This window comes from Solea solea, chromosome 11 (assembly GCF_958295425.1).
Source record: "Solea solea chromosome 11, fSolSol10.1, whole genome shotgun sequence".
Classification (NCBI taxonomy): domain Eukaryota; kingdom Metazoa; phylum Chordata; class Actinopteri; order Pleuronectiformes; family Soleidae; genus Solea; species Solea solea.
Window position 1 is genome coordinate 7,441,264 of NC_081144.1, and position 13,592 is coordinate 7,454,855.

Consider the following 13,592-nt stretch of genomic DNA (forward strand, 5'->3'; position numbering starts at 1 on the left):
AAGTCCTCAGGAAGGCATATGAGATTATTAACGATCCATCCAAGTCGTGCTGCACTTTAGACTGGCTGTGTGTAACATAAGTGAGATTAGTGAACACTAACAGTTAGTTCATGCGATGAGTTGTCATCGTTGAATTCTTGTTGCGTTTGTCTTTTTGCATTTCAAGATTCTAGACGTGTCTGTGGAGGAGTTTGTTTGTCTGCAGAGCCACTCACCCTTGCACAGTCAGAATTCACCTTTTTGTGATAACATTCATGATAATAATTACAGTAGTTCATCCATGCATCAATATAATCCCTCTTATTCACTTAAACAATATTTATTTTCTCCCTCACATTGAGTACCACAGATCTAGAGTGGCATATTTAGGCCTACATTTAAGATAACATTTCAGGCCTTATATTTAAGGATTATTATTTGGTACTGTCTCAAATTTTGCACCAAATACAGGCAACTAACTTACGCTCACTTTACTTTATCAGTTTGAAGTCAATATGATGCTCTTCAATTCAAGACTATAATCATTTTTTGCTATCAACAGTATTAGTATCAAAAATAATTGCAGAGCTGATTTTAGTCTTTAAAGAGAGCAGAATCACTTTGATCACACTTATTTTACCCTTTTGAGTCCGTGTCTCTTTGTATCCTTGAGAGATAAAGAGCTGTTTTATTGACAAAGCCTTCACCCTCTCTCTTCTGAGACTGGTTAGGAGATTGGTCTAATTGTCTTAGACCACAAGTGCGTCCTCTCTTTGACTTTCTGTGGTGCTAATAGTGGATTTTGCAGCCCTGTTCATTTCATGATTCCTCACTATTTGGGATTTGTTGTTCTGATGCAGTGAGGCAACGTCTTCCTGCTCAGGACAGGAGGTTTGTTTATTATGATTTCCACTCATGTCACTACTGGTGTGATCTTTTTTAATATCCTAAACTATTATGTGAACAGTTGTATCATGAGTGTTTTCCTAATTGATTTTAGCTTTTTTTTTCACCATCCTCAGTTTTAAATCTGAAGATGAGCTGAAACAATTACTAAATTAATCGTCAATTCTTCCAATAATTGATTCATGAGATTTTTCAGCTTCTTTAATGTGAATATTTCCTGGGATTTTTGCTACATATAACAAAGAAATCATTCAAATGTAGTCCTTTTTGGTTTGTGGAACATCATCATTTCCAGGTTTGGGAAACACGGATCAACATTTTCTGACATTTAACATCGTTAGTTGACGCTCTAATCAGTTTGGTTTATTTATGACCATGTCCATAGCAATAATGAGATGTAAAGAGAGACCTGGAGTTCAAGCTACTGCCATTTATTCTGTTCAATGTCATATAAAATGAGTGCAGTTTCCTTACAGTCAAACTGAACATGTATAAATAAATGCATTTATACCACAGCCACCGAGATAATTTTAGGTATAATTATGAATCTCTTGGTTACAGATTGTGTTATTTTAAATCATATTGAAATGCATGGTGCAGCATACATACAGTACACCCTCTCAGCATGTCCCACATGGACAGAATGTGGTGTTTCCTCGTGTTGTTGACCTGTGTGTGTGTTGCCGTTAGCCATGCAGTTGTGGTCGGGCGCTGAGATATTACGTGAAATGGTGGGTCTGCTGTGCTTTCTGTTGAAAGGGTTAAAGGCGGCTGTTCCTCTGTTGAAAGAGGACATAGTGGTGTCTGACAATGTGTGAAAAAAGGGGCAGTGTAAGAACAGAGAGTGTCTGAAGGGCAGCCAGAGTGTTGGGTACCTCTCCGTGCAGGGGAGAATGCACAAACACACACACACACATACACACAGGGGAAGACGCGTGCTTGGCGGAAGATTTATGCCATTACAAATGTATTTAAATTTAAAAAAAAAAACACAACACAAAGAATTCATTTAGTTTTCCACTCTCTGAATCTATTTATTTTCTCAGAGAAATAAACAAAGATGCTGTTAATATTCAATTTCCTAGAAGTGATCTGGCCGGATAGAATATTAATATTTAACATTAAGTGTATTTACACTCAGAGCATCATTAGTGCGTGATGATTCTCCACATTTCTACTATTTCTACAACAAATGTGTGATCTCTTTGTCGAACATTATGAATGAGATTGGTGTGACCTGGTGCCTTTCAATGCAGCGTCACCACAACATGTCAGTGTTTGTCTCTTCTGAATTATCACCGTGTGTCTGCAGTAGGACTGTGTGTGGACCAAGTGTCAAACAAACCTATCTTTGTGAGGACATTTTGACCTTGTGGGGACATTTTGACTGGTCCACATGACTTTAAGTGGCTTTTTGAAGATTAAGACCTGGTTTTAGGGTTTAGTTGTGACTCAAAATGGAGTCCCAGTGTGTCATAATAATAGATACTCACAACACACATCCTCATTATCATTAGTGGGGTTTTGTTGGTGTAACGGTTCATGACATCACCTGTGAACGCACCGTGGCTGTAGACACTGGAGGGTGTGTTTCCTCATGGACAAATTCAGAGAGACAGTAGGAGACGAAGAGAAGACAAATGACCGTCTCGCGGCTACATGTTTCTATTTAAACAATCTAGTGGTCAGTGTGGTTGCAGCTTGTTGCATAACCACGATATTAACCATCAATTTATTATGTTTCCACTTCATAAATTGTCCTTAACAATGATGTTCAGCCCAGTTTCTCCAGAGACTAAACTAAACTAATGTCTGCAATTTGCTTAAAAATGATCTACCCATGTTATCAACAACTGATTAAACTACTGTGTTAGTCAATTCATCTCGATTAGAAACTGCGGCGAGCCGTGAAAACAATGACAAACACTTGCTGGGATTTCTTCACCGGGAGTCTCTGCATCCGTTTGAGCTATAATAGTTCTGAAGGGAGCACAAACCCAACATGACTCAGCATTTTTAAACATGAAATCATGCCAGATTCAGTGCATCCCATTCATTCTGTCCGATGGTGCCCACATCTCAGGTTGCTTCAGTCCACAAGTGGGCAGCTTCGTCATGAGTGGAAGAAAGATCCAATCCAATCATTAGAGTGTGTGGAGATTAAAGAAAGGAAAGAAATATGTGCATGGAATTACTCTGGGCATTAAAGCTGCGAATGAAGTTATTGTATTCCTTCCAACATCTGTAAACTCACAGATATTCAGTGAACAGTGGCATAAAAAGTTGGAACAAGTTAATATTTGGTATATTTTATTTTTTTATTTAACCTTTATTTAAGCAGGAAAATCCCATCGAGGTTAAGGACCTCTTTTTCAAGGGAGTCCTGGCCAAGGTAGGCAAAATATTTGCTTATTCTTATTCTTATTTTAGCAATAGATGAAGCTGTAATCCATGTGTTTCCTGGATTTTAACATTGAGTCTTGGTTTATTTTCCTTTTTTTTAATATTCTGTAATTTTTTCACTCTATTGCCTTAGTTATTTTCAATTATCGGGACTTTTAAATAGTGTGTGCAGCAGGGCTCACTCATGAGCTTAGGACCTCAAAGTCATCCGAAAACAAAAGTCCTGGATCCAAATCTTTGAATCATTCCTGTATCTTTTTATTTGAAATAAAAATCATCACAAAAAGAACGGAACCTAAAATATTGTCCTTTCTATAAAAACTAACTGAAACTCTAACTCTAACTAAACTCGCTGGTGCCTGTTCTTTCGTCTCATTCTAGTAACCAATCAAAAAGCATTAAAAGAGCTCTCTCTTATCCCAAAATTAGAACTTAAATTATATTCATGAAGAATGGCTACAACACATGTCAAACACAGTCCAATAGACTTCAGTCATGTTCTCACCTCAGATAAAAGATGTAACCGCCTGCTCGAACATAATGTTTCAGCACATTTGGAGTCTCAATGAGACGGGTGTGGAACTTAACTGCAACCAGGCCATAAGTGGGCTGCTACTTCCTATCTGAGGTTTATTATCTGTGATTTTGACATGAGCACCCAACGCCACCTCCGTCCCTAATAGCAGAAATATAGCAGTCAAAGTCTTGTTTAGTCGTGTGGGTGAGCAGTGTGTTAAATTAAGTGTGGGCTGCACGTTGTTAAAATGTGGTTAAAAATCTGTTAGTGACGGCAGGAAAAACAGCTCAAAGCTAGTCTAGAACATATATATTATTGTTTTATCTCTCCATTTAGACCATCGTGCATGAGCTTTCTTTACTGTATATGAACCACATCAAGGCTCAAACTGATCAAATATCACTCTCTTTTGATAGTTAAAAATCTTTACTAATTTCTCAGCCTAATAAGTGTTCTCACTTATTTTCAGCCACGTTAACCGTTGGATATTTCATGTTAAAATTGTATATTCAATGGTGAATAAAACTCTTCCTGTTTGTCAGACATTCTTTAAACTGAGAGAAGGAAATTATAATTTTGGGAAGTGGGAAGAAATATTAAATCCACTGTGTCAGTTTTGGGGGTAAAGTTATGGAACGCACGCTTGTGTAAAACTCTTTTGTGGTTCAAAAAAGGATTGAAATGTAAAATAATTACAGCTTACACTGTGAAGTGACAGTCCAGTATTATAATCTAAAGTTGGTCTCAAGTGGGCCAGACCAGTGAAATAATAGCATAATAACCTATAAACAACAAGATCTCCAAATGATTCCCTTTGTTTTACATTGCATGAAGTGTCTTTTTACAAAACGTATTATGAACAACCTGAAATTTCTAGAGAAAATTTCGACAATATTGTGCAAAATGTTACCATTTACACATGTGCATAACTTACTGTCACGAAGCGTCAGCTCTGTTAGTGTTTTTGTCTTGTTTAGTTCAGTTATTGTGTTAGTTTAAGGTTAAAGTCACGTTAAGTTCATGTCACTTTTGGTGTGGGTTTGATTTTCACTTCCCCTTTTATTTTGGTAAATGTAATGTCTTCCTGTCACGTCTCAGTTGTCTTGACACATCTTCCCTAATTCCCTCATGCACTTCACCTGGTGATCCTTTACTAATCACTGGCACCTGCCCTTGATTCCCTCTCCCCTATATAGTGTCCCCAGTTCCCTTGTCATTTGCCAGTGCGTCGTTTATGCTTTCGAGAGAACACGTCAGAGTCCAAGCCAGTTTTGACTTTTGATTCCAGTCACGTCAAGTCTAGTTAAGTTCTTCCTTCTGTGAAGAAGTGATTTTGTTTTTGCCTGCTTTTTTTAAGAGAAAATAAAAGACACTTGAAGTCATTCATCGTCCCTCCTGTCTTGTGCATTTGGGTCCAAGCAGTGTATTCACCGTTCCTAACGCTTACAGATCACAGTGGATCTACAAAGGCACCGAACATTTAGTCACAGGTATCTGAGACTGACAAATGTAGTTTTTCACATTATGAGCAGACTGTAATCATAAGGTGATAACAAATTCATCCTGCGGGCCAGATTGGACCCTTGGGTGGGCCGGTTCTGGCCTGCGGACCATATGTTTGACACCCCTGATATCAAGCGTAAAGTCTTTTATTGACATTTCTGATTTTCTGTTTTTTTTCTCGGCTTGAACGTGATAGGCAAAAAGAAGCCACGTGCTTCCGCCTCATTACTTTATCAGTTATTGGCACGTTTGTGTTCAATGATCTCACAATAAAGATATTCATTCATTCATTCATTCAAGTTTAATATGATTTAACTCTCTCCCTCTCATGTTTTCTTTCCACAGGTGATCTCCTGCAGGGGACCAACAGCTCTGTCTAGGGTTTATGGAAACCTGACCTCCCGTTTGGCGGAGAAGGTGAGTCGCACGGGTTTGTGTTGCCTCACCTTGAAAAATCTACCTGTTCCCTCCATCGTCATTTCACCTGACGCCGCGCGGGCAGATCCAAATGCTTTTAAGAGAATAATGTTTTATACTAAAGTACATCACTTGAGGTAATTAATAGCTCTTTACCAACGCTGTTCATATTTCATGTGGGTGCCCCACACTGTCCGAGGGCCTCCTAAAGGGAGGTTGTTGCATATTTGAGACCTGTATTTCATATTGATCTTCACGTGGTCGTCTATGTGCAGGTCTGTATCTAAGGTTACAGTCATACTGGAAGGTTTTGTTTCAGCTTTCTGCATTAGCCAGTTAGTCGTATTTTGACTATAAATATTCTCAAATGTTGTTGTTTTTTTTTTTCTTTTTCGAGGATATTACTTCAGCGTGTACTTTGGCTCAGTAGTTGCCTCGGTGTCACATTGAAGAATGATAACACACGATATTGATTTCCTTGTTTGATCTCTTTCTTTTCTGTGCATTATGACAGAACCTCGATGCAGCAGGGAGGTGTAAAGTATCTAGGCCAGGGAGTGAGCAGTGAGGTCTGAGAAAGACTCATCAGAAAATTATGGCCCACTTTAGTGCGGCTTCTCCGGGGATCCGGCGCATTGTGGTATAGTTCAGAGTAATATAGCTTATATGTACAATATGTATATATAAGCTATATATATATATCTACATGCTACACCGTCACAGCACAGGAACGTGGATCAAACACAGGTTCACAAGCACCGGCAGCATCGGTAACTTTCGGTTCTTTTTGGTAACGCTAACTTTTCTGGCGACTTGACAACGTGATGCCGAAAAACAACGAATACTCTCAAAAGTGTCAAGAGTTCCAAGAGGGGTACGTGCATCAGGGGAGGGGGTGCAGATGCATCACGATCCAATTCATTAATTCAGACAGTTCATTATGATTGGACGGTGTTTTTACTCCACACCTGATTGAATTTTTTTTTTGGATTTCTGTGACAATGCTTAAATAATTAGTCTATAATTATGTCTGTACTGCACTGCTATGAAATGATATGCCGTATTTTCAACAAAAATAATGTATAAAATAAATATGAAATACATGAAACAGGTCACCAAAACATTAAACTACTTAGCAACATAAATGCATAGTTTGTAATAGTTGCGTTCATAACAAATTTCAATAATGCCAATTATTTTTTATAAAAAGGCAGATGTTGTTGCTGCAAGTGACAGCAAATAACATAAATAACAGCATGAAACTGCTCATTTTATTTAGTTTATTGTGTGTCTGAGCTCAGTGTCACTCTGTAAGGTAATGGTGTAACTTGATCATTTAAATGTTTTAGTTCTCGTTCTTTCTAATTCATTAAAGTCAGATTTAGAGTTGTTAACAGTTTCCTGCCTCCTCATTTTTTTTTCCTTGAGGATGGTTGAGCCAGTACATTCATTTACACCACACACTTATTTATTTCATTCCCTACTTTATTTAGCAACAAGCACTGAATTTGGCCCGTGGTTCCTTCTTCACATCCATCACTCTGCGAGCCAAGTTGGCAATGTTGAGTTTTAAAGACTGCGCAAGTAAATATCACCGGTATATGCCAATTCAAAGTCATGTAGAAGTATGAATGCAAATGAAAGTTACAGTGATATTTTTAAATGAGCTATTTCTTGCAGTGGGTTCAAAATGTTTGCTATAAATCAACTTTCTCTGAAAAAAAACAAAAAACCCTGCAGCTTTTAGTCTCAGGTCTTTAGTCTCCGCCTCACTTATCACAGTAGAGTCAGTCAATCACTCTTCCTGAATGGCCTCTGGGTATTAGAGGTGGGTATAAATAGGGACGTAAGGTGATTATGGTCTGGATATTGTGTCGACGTCTTGGTGCTTGTGTTCTCCTGCCACAAGCAGGAGAACACAAGCACCTGACAAAAAATAATCAGCCAGACATTGTTCATTTCTTAGGTACATGAAATTGAGTGAACAATTATGGATTAAAAGTATAAGAAATAGATCCAGAATCTGCATACATCCATCAGGGCTGTCGCTGCAATTGCAAACATTAAATACTGAGGTTTTAATGAGATTATCATGATAGGGCACAACTGCACATGACCTTTTATGGTTTCTAATGGTCGTACTACAAACATATTTCAACATGTTTTTGGAATTTTGTAAATCAAGATTCAAGAGTCGTATTTGTCACATGCATCCTTACACTCATAGGGGGATATAAAGGGGAAAAGGGAAATATATATTTCGAAGCTATATTGAATACTCTATTATGTACAGACTATAAATACAGTATGTAAGCATATATATATATACTAAGTAATGAAGATCTAAGTCTAAACAACATTATAAACAAACAACAGCGAGTAGCAAAAAAAAGTGAGTTAAAGTGACAAATGATGCAGTTTTGGCAGCAGTAGTTCTCAAAGTGACATTGTGCTATTTGTATTGATTATTGTCCATATTGTCCATAGCTATGGTTATTCAGATTCAGCGGTATGCACATAAAAACAGGCTTCACCTCCTGTTCGGTGGATATTTTATTTTATAATGGTAATATAGCAAGATTTAGTTGGGTACATTTTTGATGTCTGCCATAATAATAATGTATATCCGTGTAGAAAACAAACGCCCATCCCTGAGTGAAAATCATTTGTAGCACAGTCACCCTCTCTTTAACTCCACCTCCTACTCTCCCTGATACACACACATCCCATCAGTATTCAGTGCAGCATCAGGCAGCATGATGGTAAGGAGGTGGAAGGCTGTTGTGTTACTTAGATCGACTGTTGCCTTGCTGGTTCTCGCCCTCCCTCTGCTCCTGTTTCTGCCTGGACGGGAAGAAAATGTGGAGTGGAACCAGAACCAGATCCTCCGTTCACCATCGTGCTGCTCTATCTCACAGCCACTGCTGCATTTCTGCAGTTCATTATTTCATAACCACACCATCACAATATGTCTGTCTCCCCCTCCTCCGCTCAGCACTGCCTCTCCCTGTCCATCTCTCCCTCTCCCTCTCTCTCTCTCTCTCTGCCCTTCCCCTGCAGTTTTTTTTCCTGTCTTCACCACACTGTCACCAGGAGGCTTGTGGCAAGAGGCTTGATAGTTACATAACCACTGCAGCAGTGATCGGGACACAGTGTTAAATCACAACTCAACTGTGTGTGTGTGTTATTAATGCTGCCTATTGTGAAATTGACGTTTGTGTGGGGATGAATATGACCGGCCTTTGTTTCTCGCTGCCTCACACTGTTAATCTGTTCTGGAGCACGGAATGTGTTGTCTCTCCATTCAGATGTGAAGCTGTATAAGAGCTGAGAATGGCAACATATATATATATATCTATATATCTATACCTATATACAGTACTGTGCAAAAGTTTTCTGTCTTCTGTGATCAGTGGAATTTGATATATATATATATATATATATATATATATATATATATATATATATATATATATATATATATATATATATATACATACATATACGTATGTATATATATATGTATGTATGTGTATGTATATATATATATGTATATATATATACATATATATATGTATATATATGTTGCCATGATCAACTCTTATACAGCTTCACATCTGAATGGAGATACAACACATTCTGTGCTCCAGAACAGATTAACAGTGTGAGGCAGCGAGACACATTTGTATATAAAACAGTTTCATGCAGCCGTTCTGTGATGACTCCGCCCATGTTGAGGAGGTACTATAGTAATGGAAAACCATACTAAACTGTGTAGAGTTGAGCCGAACTGAGGTGAGGTGTAGTAGAAAAGCTCATATGCTCCCAAGAGCAAAGCTGACATTCACTCATCTTCTCCCACTTTATCCTCCACATGAGGGTCACAGGGGGGCGCTGGTGTCAACCACAGCTGACATAGGGTGATAGGTGAGGTGCACCCCTGGACAGATCACCAGTCCATTATGGGAGGAAACCCAGGTCTTTAAGGTCTCCAAGAGTGCTGATAACTACACCAACCGTGTGGCCAACAAAGCTGACATGAATAAATACTAATGTAATTTAGTGTGACAGAGTGGTATAGTAGCACCTACTAATTTATTAGCACTTGTTTAGTTCTGCAGGTTTTTTATTCATTAAATAAAGTATTGTTCAAACTGAAATTTGGATTTGATTGTTTGATTGAAATACTGGTATGACAAATAATTCTACAGTATATCCTAAAATGTTTATATATAATATATATGTATAATAATTAACCATTAGAACACAGAGCTTTCAGGCTGCTTTTTTCCATTACTATGTTTAAACGTATATACAGAGGCTATAAGAATATATATGCAATATAGAGTGACTTATATCCTTTTTTCTTTAGCACAACCTATAGGCAATCTGGTCCCTCCTCATTTTCACCAACTATATAAACACACCTGAGCAAAAAGTAGTTTAAAAGTAGTTTTAAAAATCGGATTGAATTTGTGAAATTTGGAAATCTGTCACTGGCTCGTTTTTATGAACAAAACAAAAAGCTTCATAACGTGGGATCTGCACAACTATCGCTACTCCCATTTTTTTTGAATGCAATATAACATGAATCCTAACTTTAAAGCCTGAAGATGTGACCTTTAAACACACACTGCAGGATGTGGCACAGATCCATGCCACGTGAGCACTAAGGGTTAAAACATTTCATGTCTGCAGGTTTGATATAGTCTGATCGTACAAATTATTGATCAAAGTGGTGTTTTGACTTGATAATGAGAGCAAGTTATTCACATGAATCCTCCGGAGACTGTGAATACAAAGAGTTTAGTGGCAATCCGTCCAGTATTTGATGATTTATTTCAGTATTACTGACTCCACAGTGAGTGCCCATTAGAAAGAAACGGAAATAATTCATGCGGCTGAATTAAGGTCATCATTTCTACTCAGCTCAGTCCTTAATTAGCAGTGCAGGTGATTATGACTAGGGATTTTTTTTCTCACCATAATGCTCGGAAAAACATTCATATGCTGCCATCTATGATTTAAATCAATGAAGCCATTATGTGCAGGAATATTGTGATGTTTGTAGCTTCTTGTTGTTTTAAGCAGATACAGTTTTGACAGGTATTGAATGATATAATCAGAGAAATGCTGCAGTTCTTCAGTAGCATATTAACCAGTGACAGTGACACTTTACCAATATCACAAGGTTAATTGGTAACAGTCACAGGATGGTCACTTTAAGTTGAGTCTGTTATGACAGCATACATGTGTAGTTTAGTCCATTTTCCTTCAAATTTCTCAGTGACATTGTGTCGTTACTTTACTCACATGCCACTAATGATAATAATAAAATGACTCTTTGTGTGGCCTGTTCTTCTGTGAGCTGAGTAACATCACATCTGGCTGATTCACACATCAGTCACACAAAATAAATATTGATTTTAAATAAACACCCCCGTCTCCCACTCAAAGTGACCCAGCCCACAACACCTCGGGATGTTTTCATGATCAGACAGCGATGTCATCCATGACTCACACACACACACACACACACACTTGTATTCATCTCATATTTGTGATCAGAGATTAAAAGTGACGTCTTGGTGCTGTCGTTTATAAAAGTCACATCTTCTCGAACTGATCTCAGACTATGGTGAAGTGTGTCCCTCGTGTTGTTCACCCTCTGATATGAGTGTTGATATGTAATGTTTTGTCTAGTGCTATTACAATGAAGGGTTAGATTAGATTAGATTAGATTAAATTAGATTAGGTGAGGTGAGGTTAGTTTAGGTTAGGTTACGTCAGGTTAGGTTAGGTTAGATTACATTACATTAGGTTAGGTCAGGTCAGGTCAGGTTAGGTTAGACTAGATTAGGTTAGAGTAGATGAGGTTAGGTTAGATTAGAGTAGATGAGGTTAGGTTAGGTTAGAGTAGATGAGGTGAGGTGAGATTAGGTTAGGTTAGGTTATATTACATTAGGTTAGGTTAGGTTAGACTAGATAAGGTTAGATTAGAGTAGATGAGGTTAGGTTAAATTGGATTAGAGTAGAGTAGAGTAGAGTAGGTGAGGTGAGGTTAGATTACGTTAGGTTAGATTAGATTAGATTAGAGTAGGTTAGGTTAGGTTAGGTTAGTTGAAATGAGGTGAGGTGAGGTTAGGTTAGATTAGATTAGATTAGGTTAGATTAGTTTAGTTGAAATGAGGTGAGGTTAGGTTAAATTAGAACAGCATTTTCATTTCATTGTAAGCATGTGAGCATTGCGTGATATTAGCATTTAGCTCAAGGCATTAACAATCCACCAAATCCTCTCCTTTGTGTGTTGGTGCATGCTTGTACTCAAAGATGTCTCACAAGTGTTGGTGACAGTGCGTCACTGAACCAGTTCTTTTTTGCTTTTGTCTAAAGCGATGGTCACATGGCCATCTTAATGCAGGCCTGGGCTATGTGTGTGTGTGTGTGAAGTCTGCACAAGGCAGCTCCGTCTCCTGGCAACATCCAACCAGCCTGCACCATGAGATGAATCACTTCTCTGTCCTGATGTGTTCAGCTGCTGTCCTGACCCTTTGGCTCTGTCTGTTTCACTCAGGAAGTGACTGACCAGCTCCACACTATGTCCCCAGCCCGTTGCTTCAACTTCTAGCCTCTTCTGTCAACCCTATCCTGGCCTCCATCTTGTCCTCTCTCCTGCCGTTGATCGCTGTCACTCTTCTTACCATATCGCAATGAAAGACCTGTCGCTGTTCCTGTGCTTGTGCTTGTGTTTCCTCCGACCAGAGGAGTTTCTTCTGATAGGGCTTTGACAACTGCGGTAGTCCATTCAGTCAGGAGACTGTGGGCTTGATAATGTGCTGAAGTATAGTTAGTTCGTCTCTCTAAAATCTTCTTACTCTAACAGGCTTACGTGGTTGTTGTGGCTCCCATTCAGTTCTTCCAAAGACTTGTCAACACTGGACTTGTGTGTAAGGAAACTTAGAATCGCCTTGGTTCTCTTTAACGTTGTTAAAAACACTCAACATGTTCATCAAGCACCTGCAGTCTTTAGTTGCGTCACATTGTGTGAGTACATTTCAATATGTAAAAGAAAACAAACTCTGATGTACCTGTGTGCTGTTTCACAGTTAAGTCCTTTCCATCAGTACACTAATTTCAGTTTTGTGTCAACATCTCAGTCCCACTTTTTTGACTCCCTTGTCTCACTCGTCCTAGCCACGTCTTTGCTCCGCTTCCCTCCCCCCTCTAAAGCCATTCAAGTGGCACACTGCAGGATTATCCCTCAGCCTGTGAGACATGCTGGCTTGCTCAGATTTATCGTCCTCTCTATAGGTTCATTTTAGCCACAGAGGTCAGAGCGGCAACACATCTTTAATTCACCGTACCAACAACTCAAAGCAGGAGTCATTGTCATTTTCCGGAGTTGTGCATGATCACACATTTTGGGATTGGGTTTTTTTCTCTTCATAATTTGCAAAGATGGAGCCAACAGTGGTGAGTGAATGTTGTTGATAATGGTTAGTTATTCTGGAATGTGCAAGAACAGTTTGAAGTGTATCTTACTAACAAAGGCTTTAAATTAGAGTTTTGGTCAATTGTTGTAGCCAAATGGTTTTTGCACGGCTCAGCTATTATTTTCATAATTTAACTTTATTAAACACTGTGTAGGCTAGTGTTGAATGAGTTTTCGATTACTATGACTCAATACACAGAGGAACGCCAAGTGTTTTCGCAGTCACTGAAGGTGGATTGACCTGATTAACCGTAGTATTAAGCCCTTTCTCCAGAATACAGAACATACTCTCACATCCCCAACTCTTATCATTCAGATGGGACACATTTGAATCCCCAATCGTGGACCTCAACTCTGTCTAGGGTATCAAACAAG

At 38.6% G+C, this 13,592-nt stretch overlaps 1 protein-coding gene across 3 annotated transcripts in view; it reads left to right on the plus strand.

Moving 5' to 3' along the window:
* LOC131468532 (protein kinase C and casein kinase substrate in neurons protein 1-like) overlaps positions 1-13,592 on the plus strand; it is a 28,230-nt gene that overhangs the window by 1,555 nt on the left and 13,083 nt on the right. For 2 of the 3 annotated variants that reach the window (XM_058642899.1, XM_058642901.1), the window contains exon 2: positions 5,654-5,725. The gene's annotated coding sequence lies outside the window, so the exon portion shown is untranslated. Of the gene's footprint in view, positions 1-5,653; positions 5,726-12,994; positions 13,199-13,592 lie in introns of those variants that run through there. The other variant, XM_058642902.1, reaches the window with a different exon arrangement.